The sequence below is a fragment of the Otolemur garnettii genome, unplaced genomic scaffold, assembly GCF_000181295.1.
Source record: "Otolemur garnettii isolate 467f Iridium unplaced genomic scaffold, OtoGar3 scaffold00119, whole genome shotgun sequence".
Lineage (NCBI taxonomy): Eukaryota > Metazoa > Chordata > Mammalia > Primates > Galagidae > Otolemur > Otolemur garnettii.
The window spans coordinates 147,917-167,941 of record NW_003852514.1 but is presented as its reverse complement, the minus strand read 5'-3'; the positions used below and the strand labels follow the sequence as shown (position 1 = coordinate 167,941).

The window sequence follows — 20,025 nt, the reverse complement described above, 5'->3', positions numbered from 1 at the left end:
AGCGTTTTAGCCTGACCTTTGTCTTCCTCACCTTTGCATCAGCCCCTGACCATGTGCCTGTGTTCACCATTCTGGGGGCGTTGTGGGGGAAAGCGAGGGAGGGCACGGAGAAGGGGATCTGGGGGAGCAGATCCAGGGTGTCAAGGTGTGTCCATTCCTCTGCGGTCCTGGAGCTCAGGGACCAGCTGCGAGTGGCTTCCTGCCCCTGCTTCCCATGGCAGGTTTCTCTCCTCCAGGGCAAAGGCCATTTCTGTTCTTTCTCTTTGGTATATTCAGTATGTGACACAGACTACTGCGGCGGTGCAGCCACTCGTCTTAAAGTTCTTACTCTTCTTTTGACTCTTATCCCTGCCTGGAAATACGCGTGTTCATATTTTTTAAAGGTTTCGTAGGTTCCTGGGTTGCCTTTGTATCACTTAAGATCATCAGTTGAAAAAAATATTGCTTATACAAAATAGAGAAATTAGGATTATCAGTGAGGCTGTCTCTATCTTCTTGCTGGGATGGGCTTTGGGGAAGATTTTTTTTTGACACATAGAGTGTTAGTTTTTTCCCCTCAACCTTGCGTTTAAATATGTATCAGGAGAATCCATGTAATAATCTGAATTTCAGATTCCTCTAGAGAAATATGAAAATTTAGTGATACTGGCTTGACTTTTTCTCTTGGTGGAAATTGTTGGAATGGAATGCCACCCCGTTCACATGTGCCCTCTCTCCCCTGGATTTAGCTATAGGCAGGTCACCTACCTCTGCTGACTCTCAGGCCTTTTGACCATAAAAAAGGATAATAACCACTTCCTCCCAAGGCTTAAGGATAGAGCATGTGAATTCAAAGCACTTGGCACAAGGTCTGATGCACGTTAGACACACAGCGAGGTAGGTTACTGTCCCCCAGAGAGCTCATGGACAGGGTTAAGAGGAGACGGTTTCAGGAAGGTGTGTTGTGGGCATCAGTACAGGTGCTTGGAAAGAACTTGGGATTCTCTGGGATCGTTCACATGTCTTGTCTGCAGACCTGGCAGAAACCCTGTCACTCTAGACCTGTCTCCTTCTGCCCCATATCCAGTTCATCAATAAATCATGGCAGCTCTACTTTCAGAAGGTACCTGGAGGCCAGCTGCTCCTCACCACTCTGATCCAGGCCGCCTTCACCTCTTACCTGGTGAGGGAGACAGTCTCCCAGCCTGGCTTCCTGCTTCTTCCCGTGACCCCTGCCACCCCTGTTCTACAGGACTACCCGTGTCCTAATGCCAGAGCTTGCCAGGCTCCTTCCCTAGACCCCCAGTAGCTCTCCGTGCCCTGGGAGTACCACTTGTCACCATGCCCCACAGGCCCTCCATAGCCGGCCCCTCCCCTCCTCTTTGATCTTGTTTTCTACCACCCTCCAGCAGCTCCCCCCACTCCATTTCTCTCCAGTATGGCTCCCTTCTCACATCTCCAGCCTCACTCCCATCTCACACATTACATGTTTTGGTTCTTGGTCTTCTTAGATATCTTCCCAGTCGAATGCAAGCTCTGGGATTTTTGACTGTGTGTTTGTTCCCGTATCCTCAGAGCCCAGAGCAGCGTGCGGCCTTTCAGTAGGTGCCCCTTCCGTGTTTGTTGATGGAATGCGAGTTAATCAAAGCAGGTTACCAGGCAGGACCGAACGTGGCATTTTTCTTTCCAAACTGAAGCTATGAAGTAATGCCGCAAATTAACACTTGCTATTTTTGTAGAGACAGTTAGCTCCTGTGATAGAACTGAGAGCAATAAAGGGAAAATTACAGGTCCTTTAATATTTTTATTTGATTTGAATGTTAAGAGCCACTCCAGAACACCGCTTGTTACCCTCTGGTGCTGTGCGTGTGACCTTGGTTAACTCAGCAGGCCTTGCCCCCTTAGAATCCACATTTGGCAGGCGGCACTGGGGCTTCTTTGAGCTTTTATTTTATTTCATTTTATTATTTTTGAAGAATATCAAAGCAAATTAATATTCTTTCCTTCAGTGAAAGAATAATTTCTGTTTCATTAGAGTGAAGTAGATCCTTTTGTAGATACAAAAATAAGTAAATGACCTCTTGTTAAAATGCCTATGGTTTCTTTCTTCTGGAAAGCCTTTTGTTTGTATCTTGTAGCCACTGTATGTGTCGTGCCCCTACTGTGTGCCAAGTGCTTTGTAAGTTACAAAGAGAAATGCTAAAGCAATCAACTCGTAATTTTCGTGAAGAGATAACGCAGGGTCAGAAGAAGCTATGGGGAAGGTGTGTCAGGGCAACAACAGAGCCCAGACTTACAGTCAGCGGGCACTAGGAGATGCAGACACTGTCCTGGGCTTAGTAAAGCACATGGTCTTACTTAATCCGTGGTGATGTAGGCATTGCTATTTCCACTTTATTGATTAGTGAACTAAGATGCAGAGAGCCTAAGGAACTGGCACAAGATCAGGGAGGATTGCATCATGAGGTAATTTTGATCAAGGTCATTAGATTTGGAGGTTGTCTCTCTTCCCACTCCAACATAGCTGAGACTGGGCCATGGTGGTCATGAGGAGGGAAAGACCATATCTCTGGTGAGAGAGCTCAGAGAGATTGTAATGGAGGGACTGGCTTTAGAGGATATAAAGGGATATAGTTGGTCTCTCTGTACCAGTGTTAGGGTGGTAGGTGGAGGGTGGAGGTGACAGGTGTCCCGCTGAGTGTACCTGTAGACTTGTTAGCAGTTTGGTTATGACCTTATTGTTGTTAGTGGTGGAGGAAGAATGAAGTTTGGGGGAACTTTGCCAAATCTACCCACTTTTAGAACTCTTTCTAACCTAGGAGAGCAGAGTTTATGGGAAGAAAGGCAATGGGCTTCCAGGGTTCGTCATTTATTCTGTCTTGGTTGAGAAGGATGGAGTGGGATAACTTTTACTTAGAAATCATCATCTTAGTTTAGGGAACTGGAGAGCTTGGGGTGGGAGTCAGAGGAGACCTGACCACTGAACCCCACATTCAGTAAGCCCTAGACTTAGCCCTAAGCTAAATAAGGGGTCTTCATTTTAGAAGAGACATGTGGTATGGTAGACAGACCATAGTGGGCTTTGGAAGCAGGTCACCCAGAATACTGATTCCCTCTCCATCGGTAAGGAGCTGTGTGGTATGTTTTACCCTCTCCCAAACGATGATAATGACATTTAGCATTTAGTTCTCCCAACTATGAGGCAACTGGGGAGAAGATTTACTCTCAAAATATTCACTGCTTGGGTATACATGAACTTTTAAGGCTGTACTTGAAATATTTGGTGCCAACTTGTAATATTAATGTATTAATTTTGTAACATTTAAAATCTTTTATAACATTAAGTTATATCTTATCTTTAGATATAGCTTCTTTACTTTTTCATTTATGAAACAATTTTTTAGACTTTCACATCCATCTTTGACGTTGGTACCATTTTCTCAAAAGAACCACCCTTTGAGTTATCTAACTCAGTTTTCCAGGGCACTGGAACACTCTGTGAATGTAGTTTGAAAGAAGACACCATTTGAATCCCTGTGTGATACCGTCCCTGGGAATTTTATCTCAAGCAGCAAGAACAGGACAGTTTGTTATTTTTTACTCATCCTGTGATCATGATGTCCCCCCACTGAATTGTTTTAGTTGATCTCTAAAATCTTGCCTACAACAAGGTCCAAACATTTGTTATTGTGTGTTCACAGATACCCTATCTGGCCATACAAGACTTGACGATGATTGAGGATGTATCTCGTTAGCATGTCTACTCCAACCTGAACTTTCTCATTCTCTTAGTAATTGAGAGCTGTGTAACTTGAAATACTGTGTAAACATCAAATGCAAAGTCTGAATTGTTGGAGGGATAATTTTGTTTAATTGGTTGGGCAGAAACAATATTCTACAAAATTGGCAAGATGAAATAACTCCAGTATTGGCAAGAATACATGACATTTGACATGACTATTTTCGTTCAGATGCAACCGAACTTCAATACAATTTATACACTGTTCAAAATTCAGAATTTTAAAGGTGATAAGTTTAGCTTTTACTCAAGACTGTAGAGGGACTTAATGTTAGAGTAAACATTATAATTTTTGGCTTACAGAATGAGCACAATTGGCTGTCACAGTTGTGATGCTGCAGTAGGTTGACAACATCTAGAAACCAAGCTGCTACTCATTCTGCTTTTGAAAAAAAAATCACCAAGTATTGTGTACCACAGTTATCCTTATCCTATGTGTAAGCTTTATGGGCCTTTAACCCTGAGATGAGGATTAGGGCAAAAGTAGGAATGAGAGACAGAGTACAGAATGAGGTGGGATTCAGAGTGGTGTAGGTGAGGGTGTGAGAGTTAGCTACAATCTGGACACTAAAACACACCTAGTCAAGAGGTTGGTGTTGACCATACTCATTTATGCCAGAAAGGGACGTTGATTGTTAGGAGTCTCTGTTCACAGTTGCCTGGTCTGAATCTCAGATTACCTGAGCTTTTACTTTGATGTTTGATAGTCAAACTGTGATATCAGTTGGTTTGATGGAAATTAGAATTTGATTAATAGAAATATGGCACTTTCTATTCTAAAAAATAGACATACCTACTTCTTGCTGGCTTCCTTATTATTCTTGAAATTTCTTTTTAAACTGTTATTTCTTATTTGATTGGATGTCTATTAGGCAGTGAGGATTTGGGCAACAGGAAGGGGTGTGGAGGAAGGTATTTGAATTCTAGATGCTCATGAAATCTTCAATTAAATTGTAACCTTTGTGGTCACAATCTCAGTAAAATACATATTAAAGTTAGTGTCGTTAGAGATCTTTATAATGATGATTTGGAGGTAAAGAAATAATAACCGTAGAATTGAAGTCAATTCTAACGGGTTTTCTGAAAATGCCTTTTTTGTCCCTGGTTGTCTGGTGGGGGAGGGCCTGATAAAAATTCATAAGTTATTTAATTGAAATCAATACACTGAAGTTCAGAATTGTTTTCTTTTTTTAATTTAATTTTCAATTAAAATCATAGCTGTATACATGTATGAGGTACAATGTGATGATTTGATTATACAGTGTGGAATGCTTAAATCAAAGTGATTAGCATAACCGTCACCTCACTTACTTATTTTTTTGTGGTAAGACATTGATAATTTACTCTTCATTGTTTTGAAGTGTACCCTTGCATTGTGCACGTTAGGGGAGATTGAGATCCCATCAAATGCCCTCCCTCCTGAAGTTCAGAATTTTTAAGCTGAGAAGTTTGGCTAATTACTCAAGACTATAAAGTAACTGAATGCTAGAGTAAATATTATAATTTGTGGTATAGAGAATGAGCACAGACGGCAGTCACAGTAATTATGACAGTTTTCTTTTGGAATGGGCCAAAGACATTGGCAGGTAAGTGGTGTGATGCTTTACTACACCAAAGTAGTTTCATCACTGCATCACCTTTTGTACTATTTAATGGTGTCTTTCATTATTTAAGACATTTGCTAATTAGATATTTTCTTCAAAGAATTAGGATAAAAATACTTAGATGTGCATTTCCGAGATCCCAGTGGATATCTCAGACTGTAATGTAGTGCTTTCTCTTTTGCAAGCTTTTATTAGTTACCTGTCAAAATGTCTCCAAATCCCCTTTTAGTCGATTTCAGTACATAATGTGATTTAGGTACAGAGAGCCTCCTATGACCTGGACTTAAATATTCAGGGAGTTTAAGCTTCCAGTTTCCCTGGGAAGCACCTCCTCTGAAGCACGTCTGAAGTCAAGGTGGGTCTTTGTTGGCACTAAAGAGTCATAACTGCCCAGCCTTCTGCCCCGTCTGCAGGAAGCATCGGCACTCAGAGTGTTTTTCTAATATTGAAGGTGTTTTGAAATATAGTAGGTGCGTGGAGCCGTGGACTGGCGTGGCTTCGGCTTCTTGCCTTGTTTATCCTGCTCCAGAGTCAAAAAATATTACTCAGGTTAGTAAGGAACCATGTGGTCTCAGATTTTCATGAGGTTTTGCACAGGTACTAATCATCCTGTTCATTAGTGCCCTAGATCTCCAGAATAGGTGTGGATTTTATGTGCACAAATAGGTGTGGATTTTATGTGCATAAAATCTGTGTGTACTTACACAATTCCTAATATTTTTGTTGATACTACTTGGGACTCAAGTATATAATAAGGAAAATGAACACAGACTTTCAAGTGGGGAGGACCGAGTTTCTTTTCTTTCTTTTTTCTTTTTTATTTTTTTGAGGACCTAGTTTCTAAACTAGACTCTGCTGAACATGTCATCAAATCTCTTTAAGCCTCTGTTTCTTCATCTACAAATTGAAGATAAAAAGATCTATCTTGATGGAGATTAGAGAAAAGATGTATAAATGCTCAGCACAGGTGCGGAATAGTGTAGGTCATCAGTAAATAAGAATGTCGAGAATGATGGTGAGAAGCGGAATTTGGCCCTATGACCTCAACTTGTTGGCAAGGCAACTTGTAAACTGTGTGCACCTCTGAGCTTCTGGTCAGAGCCAGCTGCTTTCATCTCAGACCCTGCATTAGTTCCAGACTGCTCTTTCCATCTCAGACCTTGTCTTTCCACAAGAGTGTGGCTGTGAGAGAAAAAGATCAGTCGTGTTGCTTAGAGATGACTCACGAGCAATTGGCACTTCTACATCTTGATTTGTTGCAAGCGTGAGTTACTATCTAGAGGAGCATTGAAACTGAGCAGATGCTCTTGAGATAGTCTGAGATTGGTACCATGAGATTGCAGAGTCTGAAGGAATCACTGCTGCTTCACATCCTGCTGTTAGAACATACAACATTTTAGATCCTGGAATTCTGATGGAAGGTTTGTTTCACTTTAGAGAACACCCTTTGAAAAAATTCTGATGGGAATAGGATAGACACAGGGCACAGGAATGGCCAAATGTTTGATAAGTGTTGAATCTGGCTGATGTATGTATATGGGGGTTCATTCTACTGTTCTTTGTACTCATGTGTATGTTGTAAATTTTCCACAATAAAAAATGTCCATATTTAAGCAAATACTGAGATGGCTGCCTTCTTGTTAAAATATGTGTAAGGATAGGTGTATTTGGTCCCTATCATGGCACTATCTTTTAGTGTTGTTCATTGGTATTATGGTGTGTTCCAAAAATCTCGAAACATAGGAAATTGCATAACAACAGATCTCTTGGGATGTGTTTGCCTGAGTGGGAGAGAAAACTTCATGTGTGTATAGAAAGTGGTGGCCAACATGTAGAGAATATTTAGTAAAATTTTGTAAAGTTTTGTGATGGATGTTTTGTAAATAAATGTACATGTACATGTTGCTACAATTTCTCACTTTTCCTATGTATGGTGACTTTGGGGACACCCTGTATTTGTAGGACGAGATTATTTAAACTGGCAAAAAAGATGAAAGTTAAATTAGAAAGAAATCTGAGAATGTTATCTCAGTGTAAAGAGATGAAGAAAAAAAGTCTCTCAGGATGGCTGCAAGTTCACTGTCCTCTGGTTTAAAGATTACGTAAGGATAAACCTCTGTGTATCCTACCCATAGCCATTCATATATTTATATCGACTGTTCCCATCAGGAGATTTAAGTAATCAGTGCTGAAGCATTATTAAGGTTGAGAAATTCTACCATATACCATACTTAAATGATGAAAAAGATGTTTCAAAAATAGCCCTTTGCTGCGTTTAAATAGCCTCTTAGAGTAGACAGGAAAATTCCACTGGCACAGCAGACCGTGAGGTTATTTAATGGATCCATGTATTAAAAGCTTAGGCTAAATTTGGCTCTGCGATGTGTAAAGTAACAGCAGAACCTAGTATAAAGAGCTTTTGCTCCATTGTTTCTCCAAAGATCCTTATGTGTAAAGAGAATGTATTTTTCTTAAACCAAGAATGTGCCCTCAGGACCTGGTAAGGGATGATCTTAGCACCGGGCTGTCACTCTCAGACTACGTCCTTACTCCGCAAGAACAGTTGTGAGTGCCCTGCCATAGTTGACAGCTTTCTGCATCTCTCCTCTCGTTGCCCTCTATCATGCCAGCTGGAAAAGGGTGCTTATTTGCTTCTTTCTCAAGGAGTCGTGGTAGGGCATGCACTTTGAGTCAGACAGACCGGTGTCTGGCACTGCCTCGCAAATTGTCAGAATTCTCACCATAAAATGGAAAAACAACAATAAAAACAGCGATATCTACCCCATAGAGTTGCTGGGAGGGGAAATGAGATACTTCTTACCTTATTGGTACCCAGTAAATAATTGTGTGAATTATCACAATGATCATGAATCATGGACTTAGAAGTCTGAGTGTTTGAATATGTAGTTTGCTGTTTCCCAAAGGTGGAGATTGCCATCTTCCTTGGTTGTCATGGAGAATTTGGAGATGAGTGTTTTGTAATTTTCACTCAGAAAAGACAGGAAATTTTGGCCTAAAACTTGAAGTACATGGGGCAAATGTAGACATGGTGGCTGTTTGGTCAAAATACACATATGCCCTGGCACATTGGATTCAAGCCCAGCCATTTTATTTAGGTAGAAGTCCCTAGGACGTGGCTCCGTCTGCTCGGGTTTCTGCAGAGACAGAATCAGGCCATGTGCCCCAGAGAATGCAGAGGGGAAATTTCCAGGAAGCCTGATGCCTGGGAATGTTGATTTCCTAGTTTTTTCATCAAAAACTGGCCTTTCAAATCTCTAGGTTTTTTTTCCTCCCTTTTCTACCACATGGTAGAATGCCAAGAATTACCCATGAAGATGGGCCATGGTATCCCTGCAGGGAGCTTTAATTGTTGGCAGACCTAACTACCTTCAGGGCACATTCCCTGGTAGATGGTGTTGTTGCAAAAGGAAGATGCTAGGTGGCAGTAAATGAATTACCTGACTTGGGACGGGATCTTCAGGCCTAGACACAATGCCAGCCATTCATAGTGCCCCATTTCCTATGAAAATGTCCTGATTCCAGGGCTTTTTGGAGAAAAAGCTGATTCCATGTATGCATAGAAAAAGTTCAAGATGCGTCTGGAACGTCATGGTGTCCTCTAAATGGGGGAAACTGTAAAAAACCACCTAGGGTCACTTGTAAAGGACCCAGATACCAACTCCAAGGTGCATTCAGTAGCCTCAGATGCCATGATAAGAGTATCAAATGAACAATGACTAAAATGGATTGAAGCACATCAAATGTATAAAAACAAAGGGGCTTTTAATGACATTAAATTTTTTTAGAAACATATTCACATATAGAAATAAACTAGTTGGCTCAGCTCCCGTAGCACAGTGGTTACGGCACCGGCCACACGCACCAAGGTTGCAGTTCGAACCCGGCCCAGGTCAGCTAAACAACAACTGCAACAACAGCAACAAAATAGCCGGGTATTGTGCAGCACCTATAATCCCAGTTACTTGGAAGAATGAAGCAAGAGAATCACTTAAGCCCAAGAATTTGAGGTTAGTGTGATGCTACGGCACTCTACCAAGGACGACATAGTGAGACTCTGTCTCAAAAATAAATAAATAAATAAATAAAAAAGAAAGAAAGAAAGAAAGAAACCAGTTGTAACCAAGTCTTTGTCATGGATTTAGGCAGATGGGGATCAAATTCAACATTCCCTAAGCACAATGAGAGTCCCATCTTTCTCTAATCTTGTCATTACAGAGCGGGATTCAGTAAGCAGAGGGATGTCATAGTGGCGACAGTGGGGGCAGAGTCTAGAGGACTGACTTTCAGGAGTTGTTTCTGCATTAAAAGCAGACCATAGCACTTGGAGGGTGACAGGTTGTGGGGGCTCCTTGCTTGGCCTCCAGGGCACCTCGCGAGGCCCTCGTAGCCTCATCCCTCTGAACTGCACCTTTGCTCAGTTGGTTTCCCTGTGGGACTGAGGCTGCCCAGTGGCAGAACGATCTGCCTTGCTGTCTTCAGTGTTCTCATGGGGGACCACATCACCTGGCACATGGCAGTGTTCAATAAATGAGTAAAGACCTGATAGAATGTCCTCTAAGGAGGGGTTCATCATCACAGTGCATGCAGATAACTGCACTGTAAATATCTACAGGTGAGTATCGCCCCAATGAATGCTTTCGTCTTTCTTGCTTATTATGATTGTGTCCTGATACCATTAGTTCATGTTTTTTAAAAGGTATGTAGCTTGTGCTCAATTTCTGACATACTATAAAATTAATAAGTAAAATCCACCATTTATTTATTGTTTGCTATGCTTTATAGTAGGCTCTTTGGAGAGCTTGCTTTATTTGACCCTCACAAACTTATTAAATCCCTATTTCACATATTGGAGATTAAGTCTCAGATATGTTAAGTAACTTGCCAAAGTCACCCATTTGGGAAAGGGTCAAACCCAGGGTCAGCTGATCTCCAACGTCTTTTCTTTTTACTACACTGATATCCAAGGTTGGAAAGTGAAGTTCATGAACTCATCCTAGAAAAAGTGCTGGATACCCCATTGCGGAATAGCACTGCAGCCACCTTTGAGGTACTCCCCTCGGGAAGCTGTACGTTGACACCAGCACCTAGGTCACCCTTCAAAGCAATTTTGGAACTCTTTTTTTCTGGAATGGCCATCAGCACTGCTGTTGTACAGAAATATAATCGTGGGCTCTTAAGGTGTTTTGAATGAAAGGGAGCTCTGATGAACATAATCCTTGAGAATGAATAAACTGGATGGCTGTGATTCTTTTAATCTTGGCAGATTATTGAGGTTAATTCCTTATTCCCGTCAGTAATAAGCCATGCTATTGTCAACACATTATCTACTGTTATGTCTGGTGAACCATTCTAAGCTAAATTTTCCCGTTAGAAAAAAATATAATAGAGATTAAGAGAGTTTGAATCTATGGACTTGTGCTGGAGTGTGAGGTGGTCCGATGCATTTTAACATTCAATCCCAAATGAATACTATTGCTTCAGGTAGAATCCTTCGGACAGTCCCAGAATGCACTGAATAGTCAGCTTTTGCCTGGACGTGTCCCTGTGTGTCCTGTGGAGCTAAGGCTTTGCAACACTCCACCTTCTGGGGCAAGCTCATGGTTGATCAGTAGCTTAAAAATGCATGTGAAGAACATAGACCCCCCCTCCCAGGTGGAAGTGGGAGAAGCTGCAGCATGGGAAGGGTTATGCGTGGAGCATGACACCCAAGAGATCCCTGTCTCTTCATTTCAAAATGGATTAAAGATTGAATCAAAGACCTGAAACAGTAAAAGTACTAAAAGAAAACATGAGGTAATACTTCAGGACATTCCTCTGGGCAAAGATTTCTTGAGCTTGACCTCAAAAGCACAGGCCGCCAAAGCAAACATGGACAAATGGGATCACGTCAAGGTAAAGAGCTTCTGCACAACAAAGGAACCAGGCGAGAAAGCCAAGAAACAAGCCACAGAACGGGAGAAAACATATGCGAACTACTCATCTGGCGAGAGATTAATAACCAGAATACACGGCTGAAGAGCTCAGACAACTCATTCATCCACGTTCTCAGTGTATGCGTGAATGTCTGTCTGTCCTCTCAGCAGTTCTCAAACCGTTTGATCTTGGAATTTCTTTATATTCTTAAAAAGAATTGATGCTTCTAAAGAACTTTGGTTTATTTGGGTTGTATTCATTGATATTTTCCACATTAGAAATTAAAGAAAAATGTAAAACATAAGAAAATACAAGTACACGTTTCATTAGGTGTCAGTACAAGATGTCACGGAGCCATTGGAAAATTACACCATGTGTGCATGAGGGAAGAAGAGTGGTTTTCAGGCAGGTGTCCAGTGTATTCTACACCAATATGAAGCCAGTAGTGAGCTAATACACGCCCACAGAAGAGAAAAATTCAATTTAATTCAAGGTGGGGGAAGGGAGAAAAAGGGAAGGGGATTGGTGTGTCCCACCTAATGGGCACAATGTATATGGGACACCTAGGTGAGGGGCACACCTACAACAGGGACTTTACCTAACAAATGCAAACACTATAACCTAATTGTTTTTGCCCTCATATTAATTTGAAATTAAAAAAAAAAGACTAACTAGTTTCCATGTACCCCCTCGGCATGCCCTGACCACACTTTGATAATTGCTGACTATATAGTTTTTATTTTTACTCTTCTCTCTTGAACCTACTCCAGTCAGGCTTTGTATCGGACCATGCCACATAAACTGTCATTAGTGACATCCACGTTGTTTAATTCAACGGTCGGTTCTCAGTTTGTACCTTACTCCCTTTCTTAGAACTATTTGACGCAGTTTGTCATTCACTCATCCTTGAACTCTTTCCTTCTTTTGGCTTCCAGAGAACCAGGCTCACTTCCACTTCGGCTGGTTCCACTTCGGCTGGTTCCACCGTATCTCCTTGGCCTCTTCATGTTAGAGTTCACCGTGGTTCAGTTCTTGGACTTTTCTTTTTTATCTGAATTATTCACTTGGTGTAGACATCCTCCAGAATCTTAAAAGAAATTTTTTTTTTTTTTCCGAGACAAAGTTTCACTCTCTCACCCAGGCTGGAGTGCAGTGGCATCCTCATAGCTCACTGAAGCCTCAAATTTCTGGGCACAAGTGATCCTCCTGCATCAGCCTCCTAAGTTGCTAGTACTATAGGTGTCTGACACTATGCCCTGCTAATTTTTCTTATATATTTTTAAAGATATATGTTGTAAAGGTAAATGTTTCCTAGCCTTGTCTTGAACTCCTGACCTCATGTAATCCTCTTACTTCGACCTCCCAATGTGCTGCGATTACAGATGTGAGCCGGCCCAGACTTATGTTTTTAGATGTCATTAATGTACAGATAGATCATCCCATGTAAATACAGTAGAACTTCCATAGTTGACCACCTCCCTGCATTGACCACCTTGGTAAGTTGACCTAATTTTCATAGACCAGACATGAAAACCAGTAGGCCTAGTTCTAATGCTGACCACCTCTGTATGTTGACCAGTGTATTACAGTCCTTTGGGTGGTCAGCTTACAGAGGTGAGCTCTCTTCTGAACTCTGGATCTGTGTATGAAACTGCCTAACAGACATTTCTCCTTGGTGTGTAGTAGCATCTCAAACTTGACGTGTGCAAAAAATAAACCCCCCTTCTGTAAATCTTTTCTTCCCAGAGTCTTTTTCACTGTCTCTCAACTTGCTCAGTCTGGAAACCCAGAGTCATTCTCCACTGCTCTCTCCCCTCTAGTCTTCATTTAGTCAGTCAGCTAATTTTTTCTGGCTGAAAGAGAAGATACTGAATTCTATAATTTGTCATCACCCCAGCAACAGCCACCAGCAGGATATCCTGGCCGAGTTGCTGCAGAGCATCCTAGCAGCCCCTGCCCCTCCTTCCCTCCACCATAATCTCTTCTTCAAATAGTGATCAGGTTGTTTCTTTGAAAAGCTGGCAGTCTCTCCTGCTGCAAACACTCTTAACAACTTTCCTTCTCAGAAAGAAAGCTAGAGTCATTGCACAAGGCCCGCAAAGCCTTTCCTGACCCGTCCCCTGTGTCCATGATCTTTTGTAACTCTTTCCCTTCCACCATGCTGACATCCCTGAGAGTCCTCTGGGCTTTTGCACTCACAGTGTCATCTTCCTGGAGTGCCCATCCCCATGGGTTATCAACCTTCAGCCATTATGTTGCTGGAATCTTTCTCTATGCTGAGTCTTTGGTCTTGGGATGGGAAGAATGAAACCACACACTGTGTGGACAGTTGATTGAGAGCGAAAGATTGATAGAAAGATTGATACCAAGAGGAAGAAAAAGAACAGAACCTCTAGCAGCGGAGCCAGGGTGGGGGGACTCCAGTGGGACGCCCCCTGAATCTTTAGTTTAGGGGGTTTAAATGCAGCTTTCCAATCCTGCAGGCAGAAAATAATCTTAAAATTAAGCACAGAAATGAGGGCCTTGAAGTTTTTGCCTTAGGCAAAGCATTGTGCGAGCTCCCTGCTGGAGAAGGAGGCCGTATCCTTTCAGACTGCTCTGTTCACCACCTTGCTAGAGCCCAGAGGGTGTGGCCTAGAGAGGGTGGCCTGTTTGTGCCTAGAGATGAGTCTGATTTTTGAGCTCACTCAGGCCTAGCGAGTCGGGGTGGGGGGCGGGGGGGGGGGGAGCTCCCCTGTCCAGACCTGAGTGGGGGATCGCAGTATCAATTTCTTGAATAATCAGCTTGCCATCTTCTCTAAGTTTGTAGTTCCCCAACACTCTGACCGCCTTTCCTGCTTCACATTCCTCCGTGGCACATTTTGCCATTTTATAGGCTAATATTTTACTTACTATTTAGAATAATTGTCTGTTGTCCCAACACAGCTGAAGAGTGCGGTAAGGCAGTGGCCTGTTTCTTCTGTTACTATTCAGTGTCCTGAGCGGGCTGGCACAGCCTCAAGTCTCAGTAAATATTTGTGAAATGGATGAAATAAGTGGAAAGGGAACTGTTTTTCTTGTTAGATTGATACAATTTTAAACATGTATGATTAGCCAATTCCAGGCTTCAAATTTTGCCAGCGTTTTCAAAAACAATGTATAACTACAAACATGTCTTTTAAGATAAGGTGTGACTTTGATTAAAGGAAGACCCTAATTTTATTTTGAGAGAGACTTATACCTATGTGGTTTGGTGCCTTGGGCATACATTGAGTTTGTAGTAGGAGAACTCCAGTGTGGGACTCTGCTTCAAGAACATGTGTAACTATTCCAGACTTTTCCTCCTCCTCCTCATTATTCCATTTCCCTTGTAATTTCTCATACTCAGGTAATAGAACCTACGTGTAGGGTGAACATCCCAGGCCTCTGGGATGCTGGCTGAGGGAAAACAACCCCAGCTATAGATTTGACCCCTCCGTTCAGGGTATCTCATCTAATATCCAGGGCTTTGGTGACCCCAGGTTTGATATCAAAGGATAATATACAATTGAGAGAGTGAGTCTTTGGGGTTTGGTGATGTGGATAGGTGTTATGCAGAAAAGGAGTGAGGTTCAAGACAACATAATCAAAGTTTCTGTTTTCCCAGGGCCTTTATTTTGCCACTGTTTATTGTAAACCTCTAAGAAGGAGACACAGAACTCAGAGTTTCACACACTTTGGAATTCAGAGGCTTTTGGTCTTATAGCATCTCACTGGGGAAATTCAGGGATGGAGAACTAAGGCTTTGCTATGTATGTATGCCATCTTTGCTCTGGCCTCCAGTGTTAGGGAAAAAAAGACATAAAAATTAAGTAGAAAGGTCTTTTAATTGTTTTTTTTCTTTCAGAATTGGAACAAAGTCTAGGGAGGTATTTTATGTACATAGAATTATAGTAGTGCGCTAGAAAGAATTGGTAAGTGTACATGACGTCAGAATTCAATTGGAGATTTTGGAGAATCATTCAGTTTTTTATGCCACGTTGCTTTTACATGTTTCTTTGTAAGTCATGGGCTGGAGAGCATTGTCTGATGTACTGTGTTTTTTTAAATCTTTTGTGCTTCTCTCTTAACTAGGCATAATTCAGGCAAAATGTTTAGTGAGAGAGAATCTAGCTCAACATTAAATTTAGGTGTAAGGATTAACACTATTACGCTAGATGTGGCTATAGATATAAAGGATATCTTTTCATTATTAGCTTTGATTATTCTTTTGTCCTATAAGGAATGATCCTGAGAGTGCAGCTATTGACATGATAGAATTATTGCCTCTTTTGTAAAAAGAGTTCTGGATGAAACATCTCTTAAATCTTAGGACGTTAAGTTATTTCTTATGGTTTCAGTGCATACAAACTGATCATTGAACTTAAGTCAGGTTAATAATTGTAAACACTCAAGAAAAGACAGCCTATTGAGTGTATTACATTATGAGCAACTTGGTTGAGTTGTCACTTACACCCACTCTGAAACTTAAGGATACTGTTGTCTGAATAATGGTGCCAGAAGGGAAAGCAAAGTCCACCAGTGGGCAGAGTGTGGCCATGTTTCTGTTGGACCAGTGTTCCAGAGAAGTGTGACCACTGCAGATAGCCCCGGACTGGGGCCAAGAACGGGTGTTTCTGTGTCTCCACTGTCAAAGTCACTGTGCATTTTAGGACAGCTGGAAACCATCGGTAGACACCAGCACAGCAGGGTTGGAAAGCCCTGTTGGGTGTTTCGTAGACTTTCCATTAGTACCTAGTTGGCTTAGAGTCATAATTATCAAAACCTGGTCTAGGGACTTCTAGGGGAGCCTCTTATAAAGGTGTATAATGAGGCCAGCATCACTTTTATAACATCACTAAGATGCTATTTGCATTTATTACTCTTGTTCTCTTACAAGGCATGGTGGAGTTTTCCAGAGGCTACGTGACCTGTGATACCCCAGCAGGTTAAATGCAGAAGTAGATACTGGAGTTCAGTTGTCTTCTATCTAAGCCAGATAGTAAACAGTAAAGAGATTTGTGAAAACATAAAAAAAGCCATAACAAATGTCCTAAAATGCAATTTATAGTGACATGAAATGTATTTTAAATGATATAGTAAGTCTTTAAAAACTTCTCAGTTAAAATCTAATATGGTACATATTAAAATATAATTTACATAAACTAAAACTCTTTGGAAATTGGTTTTAGTATATGTATGTCCAAAATGTTGCCTGTATTTTTATTTGCCACATTTGGAAACCTAACTTTTTCCTCCTTGTATCTGCAGTGGGTTTTAGCACTTGCTCTTTGTCTGTGATCCTGTGGCTTACGTGTTGAGTGCAGCTTAGCAGGCCGTGGAGCCAGCTTTCATGAGTACGAGCACACTTGGTTATTCTTGTGTCTTTCTGACTTTGCGGTGGTGGGTGTGAGTTTTCTCCTGAAAGAGCTGAGGGTTACTTGAAGGGCACCACCTGCAAGGGTGCATGGCCTCCTTGATTCCCTGTGGCAGTGTCCGCATCTGATCTCATTTATTTCTAAATACAGCGTAGTTGTGTCTGTTGTCACTTATAGCAGAGCCTGCTAGGTGGCAAAGTTATTTATTGTGTTGTCTCCAACGTTAAGCCCTTTGTATTTGCCAAAAGAGGGATATAGAGCTGGCTCCAAGAGGCTTCACAGGCAGTCTTAACTCATTCATTTGTTCATTTATTTCCTCCCTCCTTCCCACTGTTCTTTCTTCTTCCTCCTTTTATTTCCTTCCTCTTTTTCCTGCCTTTTTCTCCATTTTTTCTCCCTCTACCACCCTCTTATTTGTTCAAAATTGTCCCTTGAATTCTGCGATATGTGAAGCACTGTGTCAAGTGCTGGTTTTCAGAAGAAAACCAAAAAGGTGGCATTCCTGCCTTCAGGAAGCTTGGTCAGTGTCCCAGGATTCTTTGCAGCTGACTTAGGCCAACAAGCTCACAAGAAAACAAAGCGTATAAACCAGAATGTACATGTCCTGGTTTACAGTGGGGGATTATTCTTTCCAGTGGACTCCGTTTCTTAGCCTCTGTGTGTGGAGAAGGGAAAACCTGCTGTGAGAGCTTGTAGCTGACAGGACATGGCTGGGATCACAGCGTAGGGGTGGAGAGGGAAGCAGATTAACTTCTCCTGTGTGCAGTTGGAAACCCGGCATGCCATGGGTGCACATTTGTCCACATGTGACTTGTTCCTTTTATCCTTTTAATTTTTTAAAAATTAGTTTTTGGTGCTCGCTTTGGCAGCACATATGCTAAAATTGGGATGATATGGAGAAGATTACCATGGCCCCTGCACAAAGATGACACACACCATGTTTTTAAAGAAGACAGACGAATGGCTAACAAACCTGAAAAATGCTCATTATGCCTGATCATCAGAGAAGTACAAATCAAAACTGCCCTGAGATGTCACCTAACTCCAGTGAGAACGGCCCACATCACAGAATCTCAAAACTGCACATGCTGGTGTGGATGTGGAGAGAAGGGAACACTTTTACACTGCTGGTGGAACTGCAGACTAATACAGCCTTTTTGGAAGGAAGTATGGAGCATCTTCAAAGAACTCAAATCAGACCTCCCATTTCATCTTGCAGTCTCATACTGGGCATCTACCCAGAAGAAAAAAAATCCTTTTATCATAAGGACGTTTGCACTAGACGATTTATCGCAACTCAATTTACAATTGCCAGAATGTGGAAACAACCTAAATGCCCACCAACCCAGGAATGGATTAACAAGCTGTGGTATATGTATACTATGGAATGCTATTCAGCCATTAAAAGAGATGGAGACTTTACATCTTTTGCATTAACCTGAATTGAGATGGAATGCATTCTTCTTAGTAAAAGCATCATAAGAATGGAGAAGCAAGAATCCAATGTACTCAATTCTAGTATGAAGGCAGTAGATGACCTAATACATGGTGGGGGGTAGGGAAATGAGGGAGTAGGGGGAGGGGAGAAGGAAGAGGGGTGATGGGTCATGGTATATGGCATACCTCTTGGGGGTGGGACACAATTATAAGAGAGCCTTTACCTAATAAATGCAATCAGTATAACCTAATTCTTTATGTCCTCAATAAATCCCAAACAATAAAAAAAAATAATTAGTTTTTGGAGTTATTTGTTTTGCTTTTTCTTCTTCTTCACTTTTTTTTTTTTATAATAATGCATGTCCTTTGCCTATACCTGCTGCATAAAAACCTGTTTCTGATTTCTTGTACATTGATTTGTATGTGGACTAGAATAGAAGAAGGTCAGAAGGCCAGAATCCCATGCAAATCTTCTTTAAGAAATAATAATAATTGCTACTAGTTATTGAAAGCATATCATGGGCCTTAGATGTATTATTTCATTTAGTTTCTCAAAGCAGCCCTGTCAGGTAAACATTATCATTTTCATTCTAAAGATGAGGAAACTAATTCCAGGAAGGTTAAGTGGTTTGCCCAGGGTCACACACTGTTGTGCTGTTGTGTGGCAGGGCACAGATGCTGATTAAGTCCAGGGTCATAACCATATGCCTAACACATCGTCCTTGTGTCACACACGGTAAAGACTCAGGTGTTCTGTCTCATTTTTTAAACTTTTTCTTTAGAAGTAAAAACAAAAAGAATCTGAGTATCTAACTCACACTTCAGATGATTTCCTGGAAGGCCCCAGATGGTTCATTCTAAGTATTCTCAGGTGGCTAAGTATGAAAACAAGAAAAAATAATGAAGACAGAACAGCAGCATAGTATAAGGAAAATTGCCATAATTTAATATCTGAAGATATAAAACCAAACAGTTGTAGGGCTGCTGTGTGGAGAAGGGATTAGTTCCACCCTGGGGAAATGAACTACGGGGAACGAATGAAGAGAAATTACAAGCACGACTATGGGGCTCACTGTTTGGAAGCTGTTTTGTTTTGTTTGTTCTTTTCTTTCTTTCTTTTTTTTTTTTTTTTTTAATCAGACCTTTCCACAGTGCTATGAACTCCTTTGGAAGGTTTTAGATTTTTCCAGCATTGGAAGCTCGCTACAAAGGCGTGTTGTGAAGGTGTTTTAGTCATCAGCTTTGTCCTTGAGAGCTTGTGACCTTACACAGCGCCACCCGTAGAAACTCTAGCCTTATGGCCGCCTACACAGACTTACAAAGTGTTTGCCCATTTAGAAGGTTCTTTTTAAGAGAGTTATTTAGAGAAGGTGAATAAAAACTGCAACAGTGGGTATAGGAGGCTACAGGGCTGCCTTGGCCACTGCAGCCCTACCAGGTTAGGAGGTCACAGGCGGGGCGGCCACTGCTCTGTTTAGCCCTGGTCACTGGCAGTTTATGTGAGGTGAGGACCTGCAGGGACCCTGTGAGGTGGAGTGAGACTTCCCTTAGAATCCCAGCTTTGACATGTAATACCCACTCTCCATTTTGGACATTCATAAACATCTTAAAAATTAATGTTTAATTATACAAATACTGATGACTGTGTTCTCCATGTTAAAAAAATCAAACTATTATAATAAGCTCATGCCTAGAATTGTAGCACTTTGGGAGGCCGAAGTGGGTGGATTACTTTCTATTTCTACTAAAAATAGAAAAATTAGCTAGTCGTCATGACCAGTGCCTGTCATACCGGCTACTTGGGAGGCTGAGGCAAGAGGATCACCTGAGTCCAAGAGTTGAGGTTGCTGTGGAGCTGTGATAATGCTATAGAAATCAACCCGGGTGACAGAGTGAG

General features: G+C 41.6%; 1 protein-coding gene and 1 pseudogene across 1 annotated transcript in view; both read left to right on the top strand.

Moving 5' to 3' along the window:
- AMPH (amphiphysin) overlaps window positions 1-20,025 on the top strand; it is a 201,056-nt gene that overhangs the window by 34,360 nt on the left and 146,671 nt on the right. The gene's annotated exons all lie outside the window — the stretch shown is intronic.
- Window positions 17,545-17,636, top strand: LOC111727717 (annotated as a pseudogene).